This window comes from Urtica dioica, chromosome 8, assembly GCF_054948205.1.
Source record: "Urtica dioica subsp. dioica isolate 48M chromosome 8, U.dioica_male_clone48M_v1_H2, whole genome shotgun sequence".
In the NCBI taxonomy this organism is placed as follows: Eukaryota; Viridiplantae; Streptophyta; class Magnoliopsida; order Rosales; family Urticaceae; genus Urtica; species Urtica dioica.
The window spans coordinates 2,113,791-2,134,217 of NC_142763.1; the positions used below are offsets into that span (position 1 = coordinate 2,113,791).

At 30.5% G+C, this 20,427-nt stretch overlaps 1 long non-coding RNA gene across 1 annotated transcript; it reads right to left on the reverse strand.

Annotated features, from left to right (window-relative positions):
• Positions 1–1,905: 1,905 nt before the first annotated feature.
• LOC149387148 (uncharacterized) lies at positions 1,906–4,792 on the reverse strand. Its single transcript, XR_016301036.1, has 5 exons — positions 4,038–4,792; positions 3,176–3,250; positions 2,672–2,761; positions 2,526–2,567; positions 1,906–2,281 (listed from the first exon to the last, which is right to left on the reverse strand). It is a non-coding gene; the product is annotated as an uncharacterized LOC149387148 (long non-coding RNA).
• Positions 4,793–20,427: the final 15,635 nt, after the last annotated feature.

Genomic DNA, 20,427 nt, shown 5'->3' on the forward strand with positions numbered 1-20,427 from the left:
GGGCAAATCAGACCTTAATTATTGCCACATAAGTCATTTGGCTATATCGTTAAAAATTGTCAAACATAGGCTAGATCCAAAATCACATGTTTAAAGTGGTCTAGTTAATTACAAATCTCAATTGATAAAATGGTAATATTAAATTACTATGATATTATATATAGTAAAATAATATATACATTAATATTTTCTTTCCATTTTTACTCATTCTCATTATAGCCCTTCAACCATTCAACCAAAGATCGCAACTATAGGATAGAGGGTTTTATGTTGTCTTTTTTAAAGAATGTATATTAACTTCTGCAATACCATACCGTACTATCTTAGACCTGTCGTACTCACTATTTCATCAACACGGTTGTGTATGTATATATATATATATATGCGAGAAGGGAGTGCAACTATTAGAAGAGAACCGCAAACTGGAACAGGTACATAAAAACTATTGGGAATACACTGATGTATTAAATATTTCTTTGATAATATATATTGTACTGTGAGGATTAGATATGTATGATGATGGATTAATAATTTGGATTGAATATATGGGTCAACAGATGGCGGGAAAGTTGCAGGGACAGAGAGAAGGAGGCGAGCAAGGTGGTCAATCGTCGGATTCGAACACTGGAATCTGCAATTCCAGTGACGTACTGCCCGAAGACCATGATAGCTCCGATACCGCTCTCAGGCTAGGGTAACAATTAACTAAGACTATATAATTCATCTCATCACTTAAAATTAACCCCATGTAATATATATATATATATATAGAGAGAGAGAGAGAGAGAGAGAGAGAGAGAGAGAGAGAGGCTAATATGTTGCAGTGGGAAACTGGAAATTTTGTTGATTTTTTTTTTTTTGGCAGTTTACCGTTTCCTGAATCATGATGAAGAGGAATAAATAACCCGGGTGAAGAATCATACATATGAATACTAGGTTAAAAGAGGAAAGTGTAAAATGTTCTCTCTCTCTCTCTATTGCATTGTGGTACTAGTTTGGAATTTTGGATGCAGATCGAGGAAAACTATATATATGTTTGTCATCAAATCTCATTCTCAAGAGGAAGATCGAAATCCATATATATCAGCGCCTTTATAATGGAAGTGGGAATCTGTGGATGACATATTTCCTGTAGTACTAAACTATTGTAATATATTGAGAGACACTATCTTATTTGACAAAATTTATGCATTGACAACATATTGTTATGTATGTAATAGGGGACTCTGTTAGAGAAGCTCATCAGAGAGGTTAATTTAGAAAAAAAACAATGTTTCAGAGGGGATTAATTTATAAATTTTCAGATTAAAAATGTAAATATTTTAAACATAGGTAAAAAATATAAATTTTCAGTGTAAAAAAATGAAGAAAAAAAAAAAAAAAATTTGAGGGAGGCTTAAACCCTCTTATCTGTCTACTAATGTAACTCCGTCCCTTCCATCCTTGTATGTACTATGTAGTGTAAGTTAGGTATGTGTTGTTGTACATGCACTTGTATGAGAACACTAGTAGAAAAAAGGCCTTTAATGGCGTTCAAAATGCGCCATTAAATATATTTAATGGCACTTTATAAGCGCCCTTAAAAGAGGCGTCATTAAAAGTCTACGGTGACGCTTAAATGAAAAAACGCCATTAAATGGGACGACGTGGACTAGGACATTTAATGGCCTTCATTTTTTAAACGCCATTAAAAGTGCTGCCATGTCAGCAGCCACGTGAACACTGGGACATTTAATGGCCTTCATTTTTTAAACGCCATTAAAAATTCTTCCAATGTCAGCTACACTTTGATGGCGTTTTTCAATGAAATGCCATCAAATAATTTTTTTTAATTTAAGAATATGTACCCAAAAAAATTTAACCGATTATTTCCTGCACCTAAAAAACATAAAAACAATAATAATCCATTGTAATACATACCAGCAAAATATAGTTTTCAACGCCAAAAATAAAAATAAAAACCATTATAGTTTTGTTATCCATAATACCATAATTCTTCAAAGTGTCTAAGCTAGAAAAAACACATTTCTAACTATGAAAGTCTACAAAAGTTCTATGACTCACACCATCATCACATTCAAAAGTTTTAACTATAGCTCACATATCCTTCATTGTTTCTCTTATAAATACTTAGATAATAATACTTACAAGTTTGATGCAATTTTGAAAACTCGAGAATTTAATAAGGACGAAATTTCGTCGGTGCGGTCGTTGATTTGGTCTTTCATGAACTGATCGATAAGATAGCCGTGTGCCCCGTGAATCTCAACTCCGTCAAACCCTATACAGACAAAATCACAATAAGAAGTGTGTCAATATGGTAATAATAGAAACAGGAATCATATATAAGACTGATGTAATGAATTGGGGGTAAGCATGAATTAGAAACAATGAAAATGAAGAACAACTTTCTATTATCCCTGTTACCATTCATGATATTTTCTTATCTGTGTTATGCCTACGTTTAAAAAAATATAGCTTTACATGCAAAATTAATGCAAAGTTAATGCCACTGTCTCCCATACCCGGGATGTACATAATTTCTCCTCTGCTTCTCTCAGTTGTTCCTAGCTCCATGTCAATATAACCCAAAATGAAAAGGAAAAAAAAATCAAACAGTAGAAAATATGATATACCCTATGATGAAGAGACTTATGCCATATATACTCACCTGAGAGTCGCAGTGGAAGAAACAAGTTTGTCGAAAGCATTGTAGAAGTCGACATCGGCTATTCACCACTGCATCTCTTTGTCAATATATCTTAGAAAGAAAGAAAATTCTTCTTATCTTAAGCAATGATCACACTCGTGACATTTAGTTACAAGAAATTACGCGATCACAAGGACAAAAAAAAAAAAAAAAAAAAAAAAAAAAAAAAAAAAAAAAAAACTATACAATCAACAGCCACAAATTGTAACACAAGATAGAAGAGGAACCCTAGAGAAGATATATTGAAAATATTCAGCCTTTGGTTTTTTTAGTACCCAACAATGTACATGAATAGCAGGATAAGAAAAAAAGAATCATTAGCAATGATCCTAACTCGTGACGTTTAGTTAAAAAGAAATTATACAATCAGCAGCACGAAAAAACTCATCAGCACTCAACTGTAGAACAAAGCCTGAAATATATACGAAAGTGCAGAAAATTTAGTATAATCAAAGCAGTTATTACCTAGTTGGTTTATTTGCTCCCGACTACTCTTACAAACTTGTTTCCCTCAAAATTGGAGCTCCTCGTATTCAAGAACTGCACGGAAGTGAACAAATTTAGATACAGATAAAAATAAACAAAATGAAGCCCTATTCTAACAGCTTCATCAGAAAAAGTGAGGCGCCTGGCTAGTTCCTTAATAAATCCCGAATACTGATAACAATATCTATTTTAAGTACAAAATGTTTTCAACAAATCACTGTGCAAATCAACATATTGGATATATGTTTTAAAAGTAAAATGGCAGCAAAGCTACTTCAGAATAGATATGTCAAAGCACATAAAGAAACTGAAGAATCAAGACATCAGAGAAATGATACAGTAACTCTAGTGCCAAACCGTAATCGTCATCCACGCCTTGCTCGAGATGAAGTAACTTGAAAACACATCAATGTTAAGTTATTCGGTGCTACAATAACATTTGGAAAGAAGAAAAAATGAACAGAGAACGACTAGGACAAACATAGATCAGAGAGCCCCAACTACAAAGAGGCAACAATATATATACAGGGTAAACTACACAAGAATCAAGTGAGGCTTGAGGTTCAGATGTTGAGCACACAACACATACCTGCAGAGATATACCTGATTCGCTTAAGTGTGTAAAAAAAGTGTTTTTTCTTAAACAATAACTTTCAATTGATATCGGCTACAGTGTTAAAGATTAAGATGTCAAGGGTTAGTTATATTATTATGTGTACAAATGTTTGCCCTGGGAAGATGTGTGTATACATTATGTGAGGCCAGAGTTTCTCGTTATTAATGTAATTCTGTATGGTTATTGATTTTCACTATCAATGAAAATGAAGCACAATTTTCTAACCTATTTCGCCATTGGAATGAAAGCTGTGTTGGCGTTCCAGTCCTTGGAATGAAAGCTCTATAGATTTTCTCGTCCTTGCACATGGTAGAGATGAGGAAGGTACGTTAAGACTGCATCCACAATTTGATTTCGGGCTCTCCTGAATGTAGAAAGTAGAAACTAAGCGTGAGTTTGGAAAAGAGAAGTCACAGAGCAGAGTATATGAAGAAAGAGATGACGATTGAAGATCTGGCTGAGGTGACGATTGAAGATCTGGCTGAGGTGATTAGAGCAATGGATGCGAGAATCCAAAGGCGAATCGAGGAATTGAGAGCTCCACAAGTTCTGCAACCACGACTCGGAGCCAAATCGGCGACCGAGAATCGCGGCCTCACCAATGTGGAGCAGGAGCTCCAGCGAACATATCAGCCAAACAGATCTCGGGATCTAAGAAACTAGATCGAGGTTCGCAGCACCATCGCGAGTCAGATCTGTGCTCGCCGCACTCGTCTCATGCTACCGGCGTCAAGACCTCGCGAGCGCCACGCATCGACTCGTCGGACTTTAACACGCGATGGGCACCACTCTCGATCGGCTCCAACCGGAACTCGCATCGCGTCGGGACGAACGCCTCGAGGAAATCCTCAACGCGACGAGAAGCAGCGTCAAGACCCGGTGGCGATGTGCAGCAGAGAGTCGGAGTCACTTGGTCTGGGCATGTGTTTCAGAATATGGTAGAGTGCGTTCTGTAAAAATAAATTAAACATATCTTTAATTGCGTTCAAATTCTGCACGCCATTACAACTCTAACCCAACCACAAAACGCCGTGTGGCTGCCGCGTGGCTTGGTATAAATCTTTTATTGGCGTTTGAAAAAGGAACGCTATTATATATTCAATTCCCACATGTCAACAGCGAAATTTTAACATTTTTAATGGCGTTTTTATTTTAAATGTCATCATATATAATTTTAACCACATGGCATTCAATAGTTGGTTTATATTTTTTAATGGCGTTTCAAATTTAAACGCCATGAATATTTTTTTGTTGTACCTCTTCCGAAAGTGACGTGGCGCTCTCTAATTCGTCTTTTGCTTTAAACACAATCTCGAAAATACAATAATTACTTTTAATGGCGTTTTTTTTCACTAACGCCATTAAAGAGGCGTCATTAAAAGTCATTTTTCTACTAGTGGAAGACATTTGCTTTTGCGACTGTGCACGCAACAAATCGAGAGATATCATTAAATTTGGTGTAATTTTTACACTAAATGTAGTGTATCTTTCACATCAAATATTTTTTTATTCCAATGATATTACACTATATATTACACTAAAGAGACTATTCTAATAATATGCTTTTATTAGGCTTTTTAGTCTAGATGCTTTTATTATTTTATTAGGCTTTTTAGTCTAGATGCTTTTATTAGGCTTTTTAGTCTAGATTAATGTAATTAGTTACTTGTATTTTATTTATCAATAATAAATTATTTTGAAAAAATGTAATTAATAAAAGTGAAAATTAATAAATTTCATTACATAAATAATACCATATTTTTTAGGGAATAAATAATACACCAATAAAAAAACATAAATATGAAAATTACATATTACTAATTGAATTATTTTCTATTCATATATTCATTCCACAAATGATCTATCAATGCATAACGTAGTGCAAAATGAGCATCTCTATCTCTCATCTTCTAATGCCGAGAGAAGAACTCTTGAAATCTAGCGGTTCATCTGTGACCATTTACGGACTCAAATATGTTGTTGTTGTTGTTGCTGCTCAATATATTATGCTAAAAAAATAAATAAAAGATCCTAAACATCCTCCTCACGATAATGAAGTCAATCCATTACAACCATATATTAATGAAAAATTACATGGACTAACCAAACTCAAACGTTGAAATTACATATTAACCAACGTTTAAACTTGTTTTGAGAAATAGCCAAATTCGCTGATGTGGTATTCAGCCATTTTTTGAAGGTTGAAAATATTGATGCATTTTATTTTAAAAAATATACAAAAAAAAGTCAACAACCAATATTTATTTAATTTGATTTGCTTTTATTTTGAATTTCTTATTTATCTCTTCAATAACTGCTCTATCTTTCTCGACAGATTTTCCATCAAGAACGGGTAACCATCGCTCTCCAAGATCTGCCATCGGAGGAGACGGACCTGCCGGATTTGTTCGTCCTCTGCCTCTACTCATCTCATCCTCTGTCATCGTTCTACCGACACCGGCACTCTCTGTGGTCCTCTTGCGGCTGTTGCGGTCACTCTTTCTCACATTCCCGCAAGCGCTGCCTCCCTCTAACTCGTCGTCGCTCGACCTCGCTGGGAAAGAAGTAAGACTCATTTTCCTTTTTCTATCTTCCCTTTATTTTTTTTCACCTTGATTCACATCCGACCTCCGAGCAATCCTCCCCAAAGGTCTCCCAAAGTGCTGATCCGTATCGCCATTGTAAATCCTCCGCCGAAAATCATCTTCGCTGTTGATTCTGGTGTTCGACAACTGTTGCGTTGCTTCTGTTCCATCGGAAGTCGAAAATCTGGTGTTTCGAGTCGTCGTAGATTCGTCAGAGTCGGCATTGTGAGCTTTCAACCTCGCCTGATTCTTTCGGCTGCTAATTGAGCCTGCTTGGGCGACGAATGAGGCGAGGAGAATCGAGTTTTGGACCGAAGATGCGGAGGACATCCAACGCCAGTTATATATCGGGTCTTGGATTTGTTTTATCAATGTCCAAAAAAAAATAGGCTTTTCTCAAATAGAAAATAAATATTATATATTAAATATGTCTGATTTGTTGAGTTTTTAATGTAATAACTATTTATGAGAGTATCATTATTATATTCTCTACTGCTATATTTATAGAATAGTAAATATATTAGAATAAATATCTCATTAATTAGAATAATATCAAATGAAATCAAGAAAGTGCATATTCTATTTTGGGTTAGCTAGAAAGCTATAAAAAACGGGGCTTTATGTAGAGGAAAATTCGCCCAACACATCACAATTCTACTCTTGGAATTCGTGCTTCTCCCTCTCCCTTGTGTGGACGTTGTGCCTCTCTCCCAGAGTTGTGAAATTTGTTCATACCTATTCACAAAGAAATAAATAATTATTTCGACACATTGTTAAATAATTAGTGAGTATAGAGTTGGCCAACATCTTGGTCTTTATCCGTCAGGAGATTACATCTGGGAAGACTCTGGTATCAATGAACCGACGAGCAATATAGGAATTCGAGAGCTTGGAGAAGACTTTTGTAGTAATAGTATTTGTACTAGTATCTTTTAATTATCGGCTTGATTAGGTTTGATATCTGTAAATTATTACTATTAATTATTGACTTAATTTGGTTTGATATTTGTTGCGATATTTCCGTATGCAATGGCACGTAGTTGCCCAAATAGTATAATCGCAGTTGATCCCATGAGGACTATGCTTAACCGAAACTCAACTAACCAACAACGAATTCAAGTAAACAAACATGATTATCAACTAAGAATACAAAAATTAAATAAAACACAAAACAAATGTGGATGAACGGATGAGTAGAAGGTAAGAGCAACAACTTTGCTAACTCTTTTATGGTCGGGATTGCTAGAACTAAACACGATTTTACAGTTCTCTCTCTCTTTCTTCACTAATCATATTCACGTAGTTTTATATTGCTAAATCTCTTTCAAGCATCTAACAACCTATGTCAATACCGAGTGTTTATCTCTCAATCTCAAACCTTAAAAATACAACAAACATTACGAACAAGAGTGCACACACAACTCTATAGCAGTCTAACTATCTCTAGTGTAGAAATGTACTACGGTGAACTAATCCTTATGCACGATTATCTAATTCTCTCTCGAGCAACTAAACAATCCTAAAAATCATGAACGAGGTATCTAATCTCATATAAGAATTAAGCAAATAATTAATTCAAGCGATGGAGAAGATGAATAGAAAAATACTTCATTTAATAAATAATGAATCCACAACCATAATTGAGAAAAGCTAAATCATCACTCTTAAGGGGTTTAGTTCATGGCGTCGAGAGTAATAGAAACACAAAATAAATAAACAAACTCCATAAAATCCATATATATCAAAATAAAACATGAGTAAAAAGGAATTTCAAGGAAAAAGATTATAAGGAAAAACGTTGAATCGCGGTTTTCAGTCGTCGAGGAGCGGTAATCTTCTTCTCTGATTTTCTCTTCTCTCCCAACTAGCCAAACACTCTTAAAAACTAAAATAAAAGAAAAAGTGTGCTTTTAGGTTACAAAAGTAGTATATATAAGCTTAGAGATATTTTTTGAGGCTATCTGGGCCTTTAAATGAGATCCAATGGCCCAAATACGCTAAAAAGGGAAATAAACACTTCAGGAATATCGTCGCCAGGGCGCCACACCAAACTCCACCGTGCTATGCTCAAGTTTCACTGCGCCGCGATGCATAATGTAATTTGCCGTGCACTGTTCTTGGATTTTACCACGGCGTGTCGACCCGCTGGTTAGTTGACCACCTTAGACTTTCTCGTAACTCTTTGTTTTAGCCCCGTTTCGACTCTCGTTTTCTTCTAAATGACTTTCAAGAAGTCATGCAGCCCAATTAAGCATCTAAAGCCTGAAATTAACTCCGAAAACACCAAATACACTTGAAAACTCACTAATTTCACGCTCGGGAACAATAGATTTGCACGTATAACCATCAATATCTATACACTTTTTTTTTTTCAATTATTGGCTTAATTTAAGTGTTATTGATGAAATTAATTTAGATTATAAACAGAACGCCAAACAGTTAAAAACTTATTGATTAATTAAATAAAATATATACTTTTAATCAAAGATTATAAATTAATTAGATTATAATAATGTTTAACAATTTGGTGTAACCTGTACACCAAATGAACAGTTTTACATCAAATTCGGCGTAACACTGTTTATTTGGTGTAACATTGTTTATTTGATGTAAAAGTACACTAAATACAGGGTTTTAGAGTTTTGAAGCTTTTATCATTGGAGAGGAAAAAACTCTATATATATATATATATAGAGTTTTGAAGTTGTGTATTAGAGATGCTCTTATAGTTCCTCATGCATCATATCACAATATCGTATCACAGGTCAAAGTCTAGGCTCGTAATTAGATCATCTCCAACCCATAACACCATAATTTTTACACCAAATTGGTGCAACTATCACATCAAACAGTGTTTCCATCTCCAACTCACAACACCAATTTTCATACAAAAAAAACCTCTTTTTTTATATTTTTCAATATCGTATGATATCAACCCCTCTATTTTATATCAATGGTAATTTTATAAATATTATATTATTTTTCTATAACAAAAATATCAAAATAATTTATAGTAATATTAAGTTGTATGTTAATATCACAAAATTAATAAAAAATAAAATAATAAAAAAATCATCTAGAAAAAAGAAACAAACATATTTCAAAATTACATTCATAGGTTAAACCGTTAAATATAACATAAACATTACATTTCATACGTAAACTTAAATGCTCAAAATAAATTAAAGGAAAAAAAATAAAGAATTGTTTTGTTCATGTAATTGAACTTTGTGTTTTTATTTTATTATGCATGCATTTGTATTTTTTTCTTCATAATGTCGTACGTGTGTGTTAAATTTAATTTTTATTAGGATTGTATTCGTATTTTTATTAATATAATTAGTATGATATTTTATTTAGTATGTATTGTGTTTCATTAATATTATGTAGTTAATAATGTTATCTTATTTATTTTATTTTTAATTAATATAAATTATTTAAAATAATTATAAAATATTTGGTATGGGTTAGAGATGGTCTCACTGCTTGATTGAAGCTATATATATATATATATATATATATATATATATATATATATATGTATATATGATCAACAATTAGTGAGAGAAGATTTATTAATGTGATAAATAAAATACATCAATAATGAATTAGGTTTACATGCTTAGAACCGCCTAATATTGTTTAAACAAACAAACAGCAATATTAACGAAAGTGTCACTTCCAATATGCAATTGAAATATAGCTTATTGAAAGTTCAAAACCAAAAGAGAGAGAAAATGACGAATCTATAAGAAAAAAAAACCGCTAAATTTTGTAACTAATTAAACCACTTTAAACATGTGATTTTGGATTTAGACTATGTTTGACAATTTTTATAGATATAGCCAAATGGCTCATGTGGCAATAATTAAGGTCTGATTTGCCCTTATATATTAACAAATTCGTCGCTTTCTCTCTCCTATTTTTTTTTCAATTGCATAAAAAATTCAAAAATTCGATACGAACTCGAAATTGAGTGATTTCCGATCCTAAAAATTCGTGGCGTCGAGATCTTCAAAAATAGACCAATTGTCTTTGATGAAAAATTATGTTTAATGCATCATATTTATGTTTCCATTTAATTTTTTTAATAATTTCAAAAATTTCAGTTATTTCCATATTTAAGTTAGTAACGTGATTTTTCTACATCTAAGGTATTAAACATGATTTTTCATCAAACACAATGGATCTATTTTTAATGATCTTGGCGTCACGAATCCGTAGGATTTGGAATCACTCAATTTCGAGTTCATATGAGATAGATATGGTTTTTTTAAGTTTTTATGTAAAAAAATGTATGAAAAAAGTTGGAGAGAGAAAATGACGAATTTGTTAGTAAATAGGGGCAAATCATACCTTAATTATTGCTACATAAAACTGTTGACTATTTCCCTAAAAATTGTGAAACATATGCTAAAAACAAATTTCATAGTTTCATTTTGGCTACTTTTCTACACCGCTCTTGATTTAATGACAATTTTGGAATTTTAACATTAACCCAACTGCCACCTTTTACATTTGACTATTTTCTCATAACTTTCTAAACGTTGGCTGAATCCATAACGTTAAGATTAAGATGGCTTAGTTAGTTACAAATTTCTTTAAACGGTCATATGAAATCTACTTATAGCATTCATTTTTAAGTAGTGTTCTTTGGAAAGGATAAAAGATAAAGTATAGGTTTTAGCTCCGTCGATAACGGCTCTAATTTTTTGTGTTAATTAACGGAAGGCCAAGTTAGAAGAGGTACTTTTTTCCTTCTCTTTATTAATGGAGCTTAGAGTCATTAACGGAAGGCACTTAATTAATTAATGGGGTTATCCTAAATTTTTGTTGTTGTCAAGTGCCTGCCGCGAGTCCATCTCCGTCGTGCGAACCAGTTGACTTCTTTGGAGGATTTTTCTATTTTCTATTTTTTATTTTATTTTATATTTTAATAATTCACTTTAAGATATGTTTTTCGATACTACCAGATCTGCAATTAATGTGATTTTAATTTTTATCAGTGTAATTTAAGTAATTTTGTCTTGTATCAATATATTATAGTAACGGTTTCTTTGACTAATAGTGATTTGGCGAAAACTACGTGGTTCGTTTGGATATACGGTATATCATATACCCAGTTGACTAGGAAAAATAATTACCCAATTGATAATTATTTTTTGTGTAGATCACATTCATTCTGCTCGGTCTCTCTCTCAATATCACGATACATTACGATATACGATGATAGAAGTTTCGACATATTAAATGTAACCACCAATTTCGCATGGCAGAAAGTTTTCAATCTTCTTATTCCTAACTGTACAGGTCATAAGCCAATCAGAATGAAAGTAGTTAATAATGGAAGTTACTGTGGGCCTGTTTGAAAATTATTTTTAACTTTTTTAACTTAAACAGTTTTATGAAAAAACTAATGTAACCACCAATTTCGCATGGCAGAAAGTTTTCAATCTTCTTATTCCTAACTGTACAGGTCATAAGCCAATCAGAATTCATGGTGGCTTCACGGGATGGAACTTAATGGAAAGATGGAATTCCATGTCATGTTTGTGCCTCACGGAATTCCGTGTTCCGCGTGACTGACGGAAGTGGCAGGGGCGGAAGATTGCTTAATGGAAGTGGAATTTCTGTTAAGCTTAATGGAATTCCATATTTCCATTTGCTTTCATTAAGTAATTAAAAATAAATAAATAATCAAATTTAAATGGTATATAAAAGGGACTAAACTGTTAAAAATTTAAAAGAAGGTACAAATATGTAAATTAAATATCATCTCGTCTTTAATTTTTTTTTTCTCATTGTGAAACCACGGTATTCATTTGCCATAAGTGAAGCCTATGAATAAAACCTCCGTGGTAATGTCCACGTTTTAAAAAAAAAACTACTTTAATATGTTTTTATTTTGATATGAAATTTGATATGTAATGTTTTTATTTTGTTTGTAGCAAATAAATTATTAATAAACACGAAAAAACATTAGTTTATACAGTGACTAATGTAAGATTTTATAATTTATTTTGATATTTTAGTTTTTATTCACTTTTGATGTGAGATTTCTAATACATTAGGAGAAAAAACACTTTTAGAGAAGAAAAAAAAACATTCCTAATATACTATATCTTTAAAAAGTTATTAATAAAGATGAAATTCAATTTACATATTAGTACATTCTTTTAAAATTTTAACAGTTTAGTCCCTTTCATTTATCATTTAAATTAGATTTTTTATTTTTTTTAATTCCTTATTGGAAATTAATGGAAATATGGATTTCCATTAAGCTTAACGAAAATTCCATTTCCAATAAGTAATGGAAGGCACCAAAATTGGAAATGGAAATACCATTTCCAATAAGCAATGGAAGGTAGCTTATTGGAAATGGAATTTCCATTTCCTTCCAATAGCCAGGATGAATCAGAATGAAAGTAGTTAATAATGGAAGTTACTGTGGGCCTGTTTGAAAATTATTTTTAACTTTTTTAACTTAAACAGTTTTATGAAAAAACTAATCATTCACTTTTTTTTTTTTTTATGATTCTCATAATACAACTCAAAAAGTTTTTATACTGTTTTCTGTTATAATGAAGAAAATCATAAAACAATTTTTTTTATGTGTTTTTCAATTTTTTCACTCAAATTTTTTATTTTTTTTTTAATATCTCTTCTTAACATCTCCTTCTCTCCTATCAACATCATTTCATTTTCCTCACTTTTGATTATCGAATTTATTTTCGTTCCCTGTAAAACTTAAGTTTTACAATTATAGCAAACTTTAAACAATCGAAACTCCATTTTACAAACTGTTAATTGGTCGTGATCGTCTCGTCGAACACATAAGTTTTCACTATTTTTAGTCAACATTAGGTATCAAAATTTGATATTGTTGTATTGACTACAAAGACAAACGGTGTTTTCCGATAAACTTATGAACAATCATTATAACTAAATGTACGACCATTATATTCGCAACAAAGACTTCCAATTAGTATATATCTCGACGCCTAATTCTTATGTGAATTATTACACTACAATTACAAAAAACTGAATAAAAAAACTGAAATCCTTACTAAACAGTTATTTGAAAACAACTGCAAAAAAAATTTAGACTACAACTATATGAAAAAAAAAAAAAAAAAAAAAACAAAAACAATTTGAGTGAACTACCAAATAGGCCGTGTTACTCCTTATTTTAAAATAATTTTTCTCTTTTGGAATTCATTCCTGGCATTCAACGAGTTGCCAAATAAATAACAATTTACAACCACGTACGTACATAGAAAATCATATATTTCTTGTTTCGCTCTAATTTGTCCTCAAAATCTTCAAATCACCTTAAATTGTTCCATTCTCCGCAAAACAATTATAGCCCACACAACACAAATATCTAACAAAACACACTAAAATTTCGTTGTCACTACACAAGCACTTTCCAAGTGCCAGTACTAATTAATTTATCTAACCAATCTCAAATCTTTCGTTTGATCATATTATTATAGAGACAATTAGAATTAGACATGTAGCCTAATAACTCATACTCACCTTCTTTTTTAAAAAAATAACATAAATTTTATTTTATTAAAAAAATAACCCACTAAAGTGAAATAAATTAAATTGACTATTTTAGTTTATTTCATTTATTTCAGTTGGCCGAAATCAATTCAATTATCTGTTTTAGTTAATTTAATTTATTTCGACCTGATGAGATATTTTATTAATAAAATGAAAGTTTGACTAAAATCTTAAAAAAAATCAAATAATTGACTAGTTGTAATAAATTTTTGAATATTATATGAATAAAAATTCTTTAATTTTTAAGCATTGCATGATTCTAATTTTGATTTAAATTAACATAATGCTATGCTTCATAAAATGTAATGCTGAACTAAGTCCTTCCATTTTTGTGATTGTGTTATTTTAATCCCTAACTTTTATAGAGCATTTTTAACCCCTAACTTATAAATTTAGTTATTTTCTTTTTTTAATTTTTCATAAAATGTAACGTCTTAAACTAATACATATATTAACTAAAATATCTTATTGGTTAAAATAAACTAACAAAATTATATTTTTTACCTCAAAAAAATAATTAATAAAAGTTAGACAATTTAAGATAATTTTTAGAGTATTATTTTAGAAATTTATAACTTACTAGACCATTCCAAACATCATGTTGGGATATAGCCAATGTTTGACAACTTATTAAAAAATAACCAAACAGATGAGGTGGTACTTAAATAAACCATTAAAAACTTTCACTTTGTCTTTTCAGCTTTTTTTTTTTTTTTTTTTTTCTTTTGCTACAGTGATTCGTCACTCTTTCTCTATCTTACAGTTTTTTTTTTCTATCAAAACTTCAAAAATTCATATATTTCTCATATGAACTCAAAATTGAGTGATTCCAAATCTTACGGATTACTGGCGAGGAGAGCTTCAAAAATAGACACATTGTGTTAGATGAAAAATCTTGTCCAGTACTGTAGAATTCAGTCGGAGTTCACTAATTGGTACATTAATTGTCGAATTTTTAAATTATTCACATTTTTTTTGTTAATTATATTACATGTTTAATTTAAGAATATTTAAGTAAAATATAATTGTCATTGGTTATTCTCCTAAACATTTGCAAACATTGGCTATATCTCAATTTTATAGTTTAGTTTTGACTACAAATCTACAACGCTCACTATTTTATTTAAGCTTTTGAATTATAGACAAGTTCTTTTAGTTTATAAATGTGTTTTAAATTGGTTAGGTGTTAAATTTTAATTTGAAATTTTTTTTCCCCCAAAAATTCTTAGAAAAATTATTAGATCAATGGTATAGACTAAAATTCTCTGAATAAAAATTATAGATTAAAATAGTACAATTACGTAATTAAGTTCAGGGACCATGCACTAAAAATCCCAAAAAAAGAAAGAAAGTTAGATGTGCATGATTATTAAAGTTGTTTCTTATGGCCATTATTTTATCGTATATATATTGATATTTGTATATTTATTTATTTTTCACGGTGGAGCTGCTTTCTTGCAGATAGCCATGCCAAATGCTGTCCACAAGATAATGAAATATATAAATATATCCTCGTACCCACCTTGTTCCCTCTCATCTCTTTTTAATTTCTCTCGATATGACGATATATTAAAATTGCTGATTTATTACTTTCTATTTTTTCTTCTCTTTTTTATACTATCTCTTTGTAAGGAAAGAAATAATTTTTCAACCTATAACTGAATTTCGGAAGCTATTTCGCCTGAATTTGGCTTCACCGCTCTTACCAAAAAAAGCATCATAATATTATATATTAGTTGGGATTTCAATGATTATCTTTTAGAATATAGCGGGACCTACCATCATCACAAGACAACCTCTATAAATATCTTGCCCACAAATATCCTTCCACCTTCAGACCCCATATATTATGTATAAAAATAATATATATATATATATATATATATATATATATATATATATATATAGATAAGAAAGAGAACTTTTCTCCCACTTTTATCCATAGATCACCACGTGATCTCGTCAGGAGGTGAGATGTGACGGTTTTTAATTTTTTTTCTACAATATAAATAATAAAGATAGCATTTCGCTCACTTTCATCCAGATGTCGTCACGTGACTTCGCCAGGCGGCGACACGTGACGGTTTTTATTTTTATTTATTATTTTTTTTTTCTCTTGCCACGCTTTTTCCATTCTCTTTCTCACTCCCTCTTTTTTTTTCTCTCTATCTCTCTCTCTTTTGTCTTCTCTCTCTCTTTTTCAAACAATTTTTTTTTCATCAAAACTTCAAAAATCCATATCTATCTTATATGAACTCGAAATTGAGTGATTTCAAATCCTACGAATCTGTGACGGCGAGATGTAGAAAAATAATTTTTAATGGCATAGATGTAGAAAAATCACGTTACTGCCTTAAATATGGAAATAACTAAAAATTTTCGGAAATCATCCGGAAATAAATGAAAATTTATTGAATATTTCTGAAAAAGTCATTACAAACACACGTAAACATGAAGCATTAAACATGATTTTTCATCAAACACAATTGATCTATTTTTGAAGATCTCGGTACCATGAATCCGTAGGATTTGAAATAACTCAATTTCGAGTTTATATGAGATATATATGGATTTTTGAAGTTTTTAGGAAAAAATGTAGGAAATAAAGTACTAGAGAGAAAATCACGAATTTAAAAAGGTAAGGTAATAAAAGTAATTTTGATTAGTTATAACTTATTCCACGTAGGCTGCATGTTTGGCTATTTTTTCAAAAGTTTGCAAACGATTGACTATTTTCAAAACATAACTATTTTTGTTGACTATTAAATAAGAGTACCCATTATATTATATTATATTATTTCAACGAGATATTAATTATAAAGTTAACCGAAATTGTTTCCATACATTTTCGTCCGTTTTACTTGCATTATGCAAATATAATAGACAGAAATGTATAAATTATTTCGGTTAACGTTACATATTAAAGTGAATTATTAGGCAAATTAATACTTGACATTGTTTGTTCAATAATTAAGCGTCATGTCGCTTTTCTATTTTTTTTTTTTTTTTTTTTTTTTTGTAAACCGAACACATCAAAATAGAAAAAAAAAAAAAAAACAATTTATCTTAAGATGTCCAACTGTTAACTTTTATTTCAAATGTATTTTTATATTATACTGTGTAAAAATTAAATTTTGTACTTCCCAAATTACAAGGAATAAAATTAAATTTCAATATAGATCATCTTATAAAAACCCTTACAGTATAAATGATTTTTCCAAATCATTTTTAAGTGTAACTTCCATAAATAAATTTTTTAAAAATAGTTCCATTTCTAACTTGAGACTTGACTCTTGAAAACAACAAAAATTTAGGATAACCCCGTTTTGGAGAGATATCGCAAGTCTCAACTCTAACCCTCTTGTTTTTGCCAGAAAAAGAATCTTTATTTTTTCTTCTTTCTTTCCCTGAAGCTGAACAACTACAACAGTCTAAAAAAAACAACAACAATAGTCTCTCTCTCTCTCTCTCTCTCTCTCTTCTATTGGTGGCTTTGGATCTGGGTCTGTGTGTAAAGTGTCAACACCGATTAAAGTTGGGTCTTACCGTTACCGTGAAAATTGGACGAGGAATGCTTCTAGCAATGCAAAGAAGGGATAAAAACCAGAGAAAATATTCCTCCCTTTTTTGCTTTCTATCCAATTTACGGCATAAATAAAGTGGTAAGCGATTCGGATTTCGTTCCTTATTTATATAACTTAGGGTTATAGTGTTTCCTTATTTATCTCATTCTCACCTTTCATGTACTGCTGTAATCTTGTTCTAGCATATTAAGGTTGATCGGCAATCGGAAATTGGAGAAGAGAAGACTTCATTTTCGAATTACATTATGTATTTTAGGGAACTAATTTGGTGAGGAAAAATAAAATGACGAGACAGAAAATAGAGATAAAGAAAATCGACAACATAACGTCGAGGCAAGTGACGTTTTCAAAGAGAAGAAGAGGGCTTTTCAAGAAGGCTCATGAGCTCTCAACTCTCTGTGATGCTGAGATGGCTCTCATTGTCTTTTCTTCTACCGGAAAGCTCTATGAATACTCTAGCTCAAGGTTTATTTTCCATATATTAATATATATTATACATATATATCGTCAGACAACTAATAACTTTGTACACTTTTTTGAAAGAAAAAAAAAAAGCAATATTATTTAAAAAAAAATGTGAGACAACCAATAAACTGCGAAGTAATTTGTCATTGTCTTTTCTTCTACCGGAAAGCTCTATGAATACTCTAGCTCAAGGTTTATTTTCCATATATTAATATATATTATACATATATATCGTCAGACAACTAATAACTTGTACACTTTTTTGAAAGAAAAAAAAAAGCAATTTTATTTAAAAAAAAAATGTGAGACAACTAATAAACTGCGAAGTAATTTGTCATTGTCTTTTCTTCTACCGGAAAGCTCTATGAATACTCTAGCTCAAGGTTTATTTTCCATATATTAATATATATTATACATATATATCGTCAGACAACTAATAACTTGTACACTTTTTTGAAAGAAAAAAAAAGCAATTTTATTTTAAAAAAAAATGTGAGACAACTAATAAACTGCGAAGTAATTTGTGTTTTATTTAGTATTATGGATATTGTTATTAGAATTGTTTTTTACTCTTCTCTTTAAGTTTGGGTCAATTAATTAAGTGATGGTGGTTACTACTGTAAGTAGAAAGAAAAATAAGGTAAATAAATATTATATTAGTTGGAGATTTAAGTCTCCGTAACATATAAATATTTTATTTTGCTGTTTATATTTTTTCTGGGTAACGACTACTAACTACGGTAACTGGAAAAATTAGCATATATAATTATATAAATACTTGGTGTTAAGCACAGTTGATTAAAACTGTTTTACTCTGAGAATCTAGGGATAATTGCATGAAGTATATATACTTGTAATGGATTAGATAAAACCGTGGGAATTTAATTTGTAAACAGATAATCATGAAATATAATATATTGTTTAGAACTTGATTACTACTGTGTTTAAGAATTAAGAGCACTTTTTAATGATATATTAGAAGGATTTGTTAGTAAATAGAATAGAATTGAAGCAAGTAGTTTCACTATCGTTTCACATTTAAACCATTTGCTTTGTAAAGTAAATTGGTTTTATAGAGCTAAATCTACAAAAATTTGTGACTCCAATAAAAATTTGTTGATTTGTTATTGGATAATGTTGATACGTGGAACTCATTTAAACAAAAATGAATATATTAGTTTACTATCAAGAGAGCTTATTGTTTAAAAGTGGATATAACTTCATGAGTCATGACTAAGTGAAGTCAAAGTGATATTGAATTCACCGTCAAAGATAGATGCTTTAACATATAATATCTTCTCCTATCTTGTTATGAGTGTGGACTAGATATTTGTAGTTTTTCTTTTTGTCCACACATATAGTTGTTGAAGTAAAAAGGAGAGGACTGTACATCTACCAATTAATTCTTAGTTTCAGCACTATTGTGTACGTGTACGTGTACGTGTACGTGTACGTGTATGTGTACGTGTACGTGTATGTGTATGTGTATGTGTATGTGTATGTGTATGTGTATGTGTCTTAAAGCAATACATATCAGGTTCTATCCCTTCAAAGAATACATATCAGGGTCTAAACTAAAGGGTTCAATGTTCTCCTCGACTTTTAAAAATTGTAATTTTTATTTTAAATTTTTATAAAAAAAATTTATAATTTAAACTCAAATTTATATAATATTTTTTTTTTAATTTTCTCCCCTCAAAATATATTTCTCCAAATTTGCCTTTTTTTTATTATTAAAATTCCTAGCTCCGTCATCACTGGTTATATCAATAATCAATATATCTAGTGAACAAGTTACACATACGATTTGAAAAAAAAAAGTTACACATATAATGCAATAATTCATTTCTACTTTTGGTAAATTAAGTCAAAATTAATTCGTCATCTCATAGTCATGTGTACAGGACTCTCACGTGATATGAACTATATATATATATATATATATATATACAAATACATATTTATATATTATAAATAGAATATGAATAGAGATTACTGTTCATGAGGCTAAACCAATTACATTCTTCCCCAAACGATCATGGTGGTTAAATATAAACACATTTTTTTTTTGCCGCTTGAATTCAATACCGGTGTGGCATGTAGGGACGGATGCCATGAAAGCCCAACAAGAATTTCAGCCCCCCTCAAAAAAAAAAATTTTATATTTTTAATTTAAAATTTAATTTTTTTTCCATATTTTTTACCTTGAAAATTTATAAATTAATCCCTCCTAAAATAAAAAAAAATTCAATTTAAACCTCCTAAGCTTAGACTTCAGCTCCCTGGTGGCATGTGTACTCCAATAATATGTGATATATATATATATATATATATATATATATATATATATATATATGTGACTACTATTCTATTATTTTACACTTTCGTTTTCAATTTTTTTATTTTCCAATA